We start from the raw sequence: 9,322 nt of genomic DNA, 5'->3' as shown, positions 1-9,322 counted from the left end.
TTTCCTCTCTCTGGGCTAGAGGGGCTTGGGGCAAAAGAGGCAGCACTGCTGAGCGCCTGCGGTGTTTGGGTCCCCATACCAGTCTTCTGTACGCATTGGCTCAGACGCATCTCCCCAGCCCTCTCCAGCCTGAAGCCCAGGATTTTCTGGCTCCAGTGCCCAGGCAGTGCGGTCAGGCGTGGGGGTGCCCGGTCACGGGTGCTGGGCTGCAGGGTGCCTGTCAGCCATACCCCCTTTTCATTCTTTCAAAGGTGCCCCACGCAGAGAATCTGGGTCAGTACATAAATACCTTTAATTTAAAAATATTTCTGTTTTGGGGATCCTGGGTGGCTCAGTTGTTAAGTGTCTGCCTTTGGCTCAGTTAATGATCTCGGGGTCCTGGGATCGAGCCCCGCATTGGGCTCCCTGCTCAGCAGCAAGCCTGCTTCTCCCTCCCTTTCTTCCCTGGCTTGCGTTCCCTCTCTCACTGTCTCTCTCTCTGTCAAATAAATAAAATCTTTAAAAAAAAATTCTGTTTTGAAATAATTTCCAACTCACTGAAAAGTTATGAGAATGACAGAAAATTCCCATGGACCTTTGACCCAGATTCACCAACTGTTGACATTTTGGCCCCATTTGCTATGTGCACTCTCCGCACGTGGGTACGCGCACGCGCGCGAACACACACACACACACACACACACACACACACACTTTTGCTCCTGAACATTTGAGAGCAAGTTGCAGGCTCATGCCTCTTTACCCCTAAATACATCTGTGTGTTTTTCCCAGGGAAAAGGAAAATCTCTCAGTTATCCTCAGTATCCTTATCAAGGTCAAGAAGTGTCCTATTGCTAGACAATTCCCTTTCACCCAAGGGTAAGTTCATCTTCAAATCTTTCGGCTGCGCCGCACTGTCCCCTGCAGCTTCCCTGCCCACCTGTCCAGGACCATACCCTGCCCTAGGTCCTCCAGCCTTTTAATTTCTTTCAACTGGGAAGTCCTGTTTTTCCTCTGCCTCCATGACCTCCCCAGCCCGAACTCTGCAGGGCTTCTCTCCATTGGAGCCTGTGGGGTATTTCCTCATGTTTAGGGGCAGGTGAAGCACTATTAGCCGAGCTGGTGTGGTGTCCTCTCAGGGGACGGCAGGGGTGAGCACAAGGAGCCTCTGGCCCCACGGGGGTTGTGCTGACCTTGACCGCCTTGGGGCAGTGGGCTCCTCCATTCTGCTTTACTCTTTCTTTCCCTCTTTGGGCTCAGTAAGTAATTTGTGAAGAAATTCTTTCAGATTATGCAGCGATTTCTCATCAAATTTGGCCCTGTATTTTTACCCTTCATTGATGGCATTTGTCTGGGTCCATGATGGCTCTGACGGTTGCCAGATGTTCTAACTCTGCCATTCCTTCTGCGTTTGTTACTGGCATTTACTGGAAGGAAGAACCGTCACTGTTTACGTATTTATTCACGGTAGAACGGACTCCTAGAGTTTTACTTCGTTCAGTAGATTACAATCCATTAGTATCCTCATTTAGTTTGATGCTCAGGTAGTCCCAGTCCTGGCCAGGAGCTGCTCTAAGTGAGGTTGTGTGGCCTTTTGAAACGCTCCCAACATTTCTGGCCAATTCCTTACCTCCTGGCACCACAAGATGGTTCAGGCTCACTGTGTGCTCCCCCTGCCTAGCTGGGACCAGCCATTTCTCTGAGGAGATCTGCTCCTCTCTCTTTTTCTCTGGTTCTTTCCTTCTTTCTCTCTGTCTTTTTAGAGAGAGAGTGAGAGAGAGAGCACACGAGCATGAGGGGGGCTGATGGGCTGATGAGCTGATGAGCGAGGCTTGATCTCACAACCCTGAGATCATGACCTGAGCTGGAATCAAGAGTCGGACGCTTAACTGACTGAACCACCCAGGCGCCTCTCTCTTTCTCTCTTTTATTTTTTACTTTTTATTCTGAAATAACTTCAGACTTACATAAGCATTTGCAAGTTGGAATGCTATTTAGAAACCAAGTGCTATATTTGCTTATTGCTATTGGAATATTGTTTTTATTCTGTATTAAGGCTGTCCTCATGAACAGAAAGATAATGTGTTTAAGATAGTGCTTTAAAATGTTCAATGAAAATAAATTTTGGGTTACCACTATAAGGCAATTTATAGAAAAAAAAAAAAAAAAGAAGTCAATAGTAAGCCCTGTACTTGTTGTGCCACATTGTAAAGGTGGAATATGAATCAGTGAAGTTAGGAACACCCAAGACCGTATTGCCATGGACTTGGCTTTGAACACCAAGGGACACTTTGGAGTACAACCCCCCGCAAAAAAAAAAAAAAAAAAATCACTGAATACTGAGAAGGCCCCACGCAAGGGAAATTTGGCTTAGGCTAAGAAAATCAGCTCCTTTATACCAAGTCATATGAGTTAATTCTCTTAACAGAACGTTAATGCCTACACCATTCTTATTGCTATTGTACAGATGGAAAAACTGAGGCACGCAAGGCTACTCAGTGAAGCAGGGTTCCTTGGTACTACAGTAATTCAAGTCTATAATGGTGACCAGGGATGCTGAACTCCGCTTTCCTAACCTGGGGTGTCGGATGTACGACTGCATGAAATTGAAGGTCTCTTCTGTTGCTCGTATTCAAAGATAAAATGTTCGTTGGGATTGTCTTTCCATTAAAAACACATGCTGGCTTGGGTCTGTTTAAGCAGAAAACTATGACTTGCCTTCTTGGTTTGTCTTAAGGGGAATTGGTACATAATAAGGACTTTTTACTTATCTCTGCATACCTTGTAAGTCTCAGCTTCTTCATATATAAAATGGGAATAAATATAGTTCCTACTTCTGAGGTTATTGGGGGAGGTTGGTTTCAGATAATGCACATAAAATACCAAGTGTCTGACACATAGTCAGTTCTCAGTAAATGTTAGTTATTAAAAAAAAAAAAAAAATCACTCTGCTAATAAGGGCCAGATTCGGAGTTTGGACCCCGAGCAGTGTGGCTGAAGGACCATCCTGTTTAACTCCTACCTGTGTGGCCCCTGGCACTTGGACGTTGACCCCTGGAGACTGCCTGGACACCGTGGAAAGCCTCGGCCAGGAGCTCTCTGGTCCTGGGCACAAAGAATGTGCAAGCTGCAGGGCAGCGAAGGCGAGATTGACCAGGAGGGACAGGAAAGGGAATGGGGCTTTTCTGCAGGCCGCCTATACCAAGAGTAGGGGCAAGAAGCCCCTCGGGGGAGACTGCCAGTCCCTGCTCCTGTCGGCTAGTGAGGACAAACCATGCTCAGCCTGAGCTAGGGAGCATTCCGTTGACAGTGCTTTGGGTGTCTTGGGGCCCCTCTGATAGGCAGGGGAGAAATCTGACCGGAAGTGCCCTGGGTGGGCCAGGAAGGGGGCCCTGCGATGCTGTCCGGCCGCGGTCCGTAGGCCGCAATGCACATTCACGAGGCCCTTCAAGAACCCCTCTTGGATCACGCCAGCACGAAACTGCCAAGAGGTGGTGCTGTCTGCATTTTACACATCTGAAGCAGAGGCACCAGGAGGCCAGTGGGAGGACAGAGTGGTCAGGAACATGGGGTCTGAAGCTTCACTGCCTAGGCTCAAGTTCTAGCTCTGCCATTGACCTCCTAACGATATGGTTAATCTACTCACCTGCTCTAACCTTTATTTCTTTTTGCATAACCTAGGGTCAGGTTGGGGTCCTGAAAGAATTATTTAATAAAATTTAATTAATTTAATTATTAAAATTTAATAAAATTTAATTATTTAATAAAATTAAATAATTAGGGTTGAAGGAATTATTTAATTAAGCTCACCCATACCAAGTCAAGTGACTTTAACGTTCTTGGCAGGCAGTATGCTATTATTATTCCTATTGTACAGTGAGGGAAACCGAGGCACAAAACACCACTCAGCTAGTAAGAGCCAGAGCCAGAATGTGAACCCAGGCTGTGTGGCTGTAGGAAGAGCCCATTTAACTCCTACCCAGCTGGACCCCAGCATGTGGTTCAAGCACAGGGATCATGCCTGACACTTGACTGTTGTTCATGGCTGCCCAGCCAGCAAGAGGTGGGCCAGCACCTCGGTGGGGGTCCCACGTAAAGCCCTGCCTGTACTTACCAACCCTGGCAAATGGAGGTGTAGGCTGAGGAGTAGGTGCAGGGAGGTGGCTCACACCTCCATCTCTTGGCTGGTGCCCAGTGGGAGCCACCGTCTCGGGTCACACCTGGGTGGCTGTGGAGTGTGAGGGGCAGTTCAGAGGGACCTGTGGCCTGCCAGAAACCCCTCCTCCACATGGGCCCCCAGGATGTCAGGGATGTAGGGGCTGGATCATGCTGCCTTCCGGCTACCAGGTCAACTACCGCAAGGGACAGTCCCTACCAAGATGAATGCGTCTCATCACTCCGCCTTCGTGTCCTTCCCCTCCTGTTACCCTCCTGTAAACCCCGATGCCTCCAGCCCTTCCTGTGTCTCCCACAAGCCCAATGCTGTCAGATTCCTCTGTCTCAAGGAGCAGAAGACACAGGTGTGCTGCGGCAGTACACAGACATGCTGGTGGAGACTTGTGGTTGCCAGTAAGACAGGCGTGGGTGGCAGTTCTTCCTGGGGTCTTGCCCTGGCACAAACTTGGCTCCATGGAGTACAGGGAGCAGGAAGCTGGGAGGGGAAGAAAAAAAATCCACTTGGAAGCCCAGAGCATCAGATCTTGTCTAAGGATACATCGAACTCCCTTTGTGACCGACGAGGCCCAGATGCTTCCTAGGCTTCGGTTTCTCCAACTGCAAAGTGATGCTGAATCTTGATTGACCTCACAGGCTGAGCGCAGGACTTGGGAATGGCACTGGCTGGGGAGGAAAGGGTGGCTGGTTCCATTCTGTGGGGGGCTGTTACTGCTCGTGTCATCCTCTCCAGCAGGGTCATTTGCTGCTGGGTTCCTGGGGACCACACAGGCTGGGCACAAAGTCAGCCCTTGATAGTACTGAATCAATAATAAATGAACTGGAAGCTTCTGTAGTCATTCTTCTCACAAGGCCACGTCTGGAAGAAGCAGGAGGAAGACTTTCAAGTCTTCCATCTCCCCCACAGCTTGGGTCTTGAGTCTCAATTTGGGGCTTTGCCCTCTCCCAGCTGGCTGGATGGTGGATGGTGGCAGCAGTCAGCCTTAGGAGGTGACTGAGCAGCGGTGCTGACCAACCTCAGGGAGGTAGGTTCCTGGCACACCTGCGACCTTGCATAGCCGGCGAACCAGGGGCACCTGCATCCCCGTGCAGCTGAGACACTGTGGTAACGCAGAAGTTGTCTCTGATCCTCCCTCTTCTCCTTGACACACTCACCTGGATCCCAGGTGAGATCACCAGAGGTGTAATGAAATCAGAACAAGAACTTTGCCTTGCTAGTAAGCTCCCACTGTCAAGCAGGTAATGGAAAGAGAAGGAAGTCTTCTTCTGTGGTCCACTGTTGATGCATTATGCTGCCTAGATAAAAGGGAACCAAACAAGAAAGAAGAGATTCCTGCCAGCGAATTCTTGAGTGTGTTGTCAGGGAGAAATCATTTATTTGAAAATTTAAGAATGGGTGTGAGCTAGATGTCCATCTGTAGGGAACTGGTGGGTGAAGGATGACCTTCTCTCCTTCCTTCCTTGCTCCCTCCCTCCCTCCCTTTTTTCCTTCCTTCCTGCATCCACCCATCTTCCATCCATTTTTCTGCCCAAGTTATGGAGAAGACATTGAAGATGACGCCCATAGCAAGATGTTCACAACATCACTGGCTGAAAAAGAATTGCTTATAAAACTGGTTACAAAAATTGGTTAAAAAATTGGTTCATGAGATCTTGTGGGCTTTTTGTTTTCTTTTCGCATATGTTTTCTACCTTTGCTACAATGAAGATATTTGCTACAATAAAGATATTAATCTTTATTGGAAATAAAGATTTCTACCTTTGCTACAATGAAGATAAAAGAAAAAAATAACTATTCTTTTTTTTTTTTTTTTTAAGATTTTATTTGTTAGAGCACAAGCACAGGCAGACAGAGTGGCAGGCTAGAGGCAGAGGGAGAAGCAGGCTCCCTGCTGAGCAAGGAGCCCGATGTGGGACTTGATCCCAGGACGCTGGGATTATGACCTGAGCCGAAGGCAGCCGCTTAACCAACTGAGCCACCCAGGCGTCCCCAAAATAACTATTCTTAAAACAAAGCAAATATGCTGTCGATTTGGGCAGCCTGGAACACTGACCAGGGGAGATTCGTGTCTTGGCAGGGAGAAGCTGGGAGGGCCGGGAAACAGCGACATCCTAAGGTCTTGCCTACAAGCCTGTTGTGGGCTCCTGCCTGGTACATATAAGGTTCTGGTGACCTCCGAGGTCTGTCAGAACTTGGGGTTCCCAGATCAAATTAAGATCCCATTCAAGGATTATTTCTCGGTGACCTGCAGACTTACAGACGAAGGCTGTTGGCTTCCAGTCCTTTGCACACTGAAAATGTGGTCAAAGTCCTATGTTTGAACCAGGGTTTGCCCCTGGCCAGCTGGCTGTGTGACTTTAAGAGAGTCCTCCAAGTTTTCTGAATGGCAGACTCCTTATCCATAAAGAGCAGAAATGCCACATCTCTTAGGGTCAGTGGAGGAGTAAATGCACTGTAAGGAAGTTAAAAGTAGAGAGACGCTCTAGCGAGGGAGATGAAATAAACACTATTCACATAAAAGATGGCAGAGAAGATGGTGCTCAGCCAGGCTAGAAGCATCTAGCTCTTTCCCTGGGCCCTCTTCTGAAGGACGGAGCCTGGCCCAGACCTGGGGTTTGGGATATGTCTGCTATTTAATGAAGATGTGGGGAGACCATGGGATGGGGAGGAGAAAGCGACGGGACCTCTGTGTGCCTGGGGGAAGGGAGGCTCTTCAACAGAGGGGTCATTAAGGCTGGTCCCTCTTAGCGCTCGGTGACTACGTACATGCTAGAGGAAGGGATGGATGGGTGAGCAAGCTGAGTCTGGAACAGGGTTTCTCAATTTCAGTACTGTTGACCCTTGGGGCCAGATGGATGATTTTTGGTTGTGTGTTGGGGGGAGTCCTCTGCATCATAGGAAGTTTAACAGTAGCTTTGGCCTCTCCCACTAGATGCCAGCAGCAACCTTTCCCCCCAACAGGTTGCAACAACCAGAATCATCTCCAGAGGTTTCCAAATGACCCCCGGGGGTAAAGTTGCCCCAGTTTAAAACTACAGGTCTAGAGGGATGAAGAGAAGCTCCCAAAGGTGAGAGGGGAGTGGGTGCCGTGGAAGGAGTGCTCGGAGTCTTCCTCCCACACCCCTGGGCTTGGTCCCTCTCTGCTCTCCCAATCACCCCCACCCCCCGCCCCACTAGTCCTGCCTGAAGGGCCCACTGGAAAGCCAGCGTTCCAGCCCTGGCTGCTTTCCTGCCAGTTCATCCTGATGGGGTTGGAGGCCACTGGCAGTGCCTCATCCTGGCCCAGCTCGGTCTGTCCCTCCCTAGTCCTGTGCTTTTACCCTCCTGTCCTGCCTTCTGTGAGTCAGGGGCCAACCACCAGTGTCCCTGAGTCCCCATCCCAAACAGACGCTTCATGATCCTGCAGCGAAAGCCCAGCTGCTTGGAAGGGAGTCTTGGGGCTCACTGGCCATTTGCAGAACACGATGGGGACGGACCTCTCGAGCCTGCTGCCGCTTCATCCCACTGGTACCAGGACAGTGGGACACCTCTGGGCAGGTCTCGGACCCTCTGGCTTGGTCCAGATATTCAACTGGTTGGATGGCAGGACTCATACCACCCGCTGTCTTCAAATAATTCCCTGGCTGTGGTTGGAAGCCAGACAGCCCCCAACTTGCCTCAGTGTCCCTTCAAGGTTTTGTGTGCTCTGGACCAGTGGAGGGCTGCCCCTGGAAATCCCGTGTGTGGGGGCCTGCCCTTTCCTCTAGGACTCCAGCTCTGGGACCGGGTGTGGCTCTGGAGATCCCAGTGTCCCCTGAGGCCTCGGCTGTTTCCACAGTTCCTCCAGCTCCTCTGCAGCTGGCGCCCCCACACCCGCACCCAGATCTCACCTTTGCACACTGCCTTGTGAGATGGCAAGGACAGAAAGGGGACCCCACTCTTCCATTTGTTGACGGGCTGCAGGATGGGGAGCAATCTTTCTGTGAGCACACAGCGAGGACCAGCCATCATCTTGCAGAGTGCTTCCAGGGCTCCTTGCTCTCCTTTTTCTGGATGTTTCCTTTCCCCTTAATTCTCTCACTGAGAAGTTGGTTGGGATTGTGAGTGGACACACGGTCTGCCACTGGCTCATGATAAACGAAGAAAAACATTTGCAAAGTGTATACCGAGCAGAAGAGTAAAATCTTAATTGCATCTAGAGTTCTTACAAATAATTAATCCTCCAGGACAAATTATGAGCCCTCCAACAGAAAAACAGGCACCTATGAGAAGACCCCTTATAAAAAGAACCTCAAAAGAAATACAATAGAATAGAAACGATATGCGTATGGTAAATTGTTTAACCCCATAAAATGATTAAGAGAGAGAGAGAGAGGGACGCCTGGGTGTCTCAGTCAGCTGAGTATCTGGCTTCCGCTCAGGTCATGACCCCAGGGTCCTGGGATCGATCCCTGCATCAGGCTCCCTGCTCACCGCGGAGTCCGCTTCTCCCTCTGCTTGCAGCTCCCCTTGCTTGTGCTCTCTCTCTCCCTGACAAATAAATAAAATCTTTTAAAAAAGAGAGAGAGAAAGAACACAGAAAAAGATGTCTTTTGTGTGTGGCTTGTCAGACTGTCAGAAATTATTTTGAGAGTTGCCTGCTGCTTCCCTGAGTATAGGGGACACACCTAGGCAACCTAGGCACCCGGCCCAGGGTGAACTTCCATTGTGCCCTTGGTCCCCGTGTTCCTGGTTGCTCTCCACGAGGGCGGACATCCTGCTGGGGTGGCGGGCTCAGAGCCAAAGGCAGAGAGGGATGAATAAGTGATGGGTTTCTGGGCACAGGGAGGCGGTCGGGATTACAGTAAATGAAATCGGAGCAGCAAGGCCCTCACTCCCCAGCAGCTCGGTCCCGGCGCCTGCTCTAAATGATCTCTTTTCGTGCACCCTCGCCATGGTTTCATTATGGCCCATTAAACAGCAATAATTAAAACAAAATATATTGGATTTGTTTATCTTGGACTTCATACGGCTCTGAGGTTTGCCATGGTGGTGGTGCAGAGCTAAGCCTGCGAGGGCTTATCATTAGCAGGATAATTAAGGAGACCGTTGTCTTTGTGGGAAGAAGGTACATTTCTCCGGGGCAACAAACTTCTGGTGGTGGAAAGTTCTGCCTGGGGTCGGCCGAAGGGCCCGGGAGCTGACGGGAGG

This window comes from Mustela nigripes, chromosome 4, assembly GCF_022355385.1.
Source record: "Mustela nigripes isolate SB6536 chromosome 4, MUSNIG.SB6536, whole genome shotgun sequence".
Taxonomy (NCBI): domain Eukaryota; kingdom Metazoa; phylum Chordata; class Mammalia; order Carnivora; family Mustelidae; genus Mustela; species Mustela nigripes.
This window is presented reverse-complemented; position numbering follows the sequence as displayed.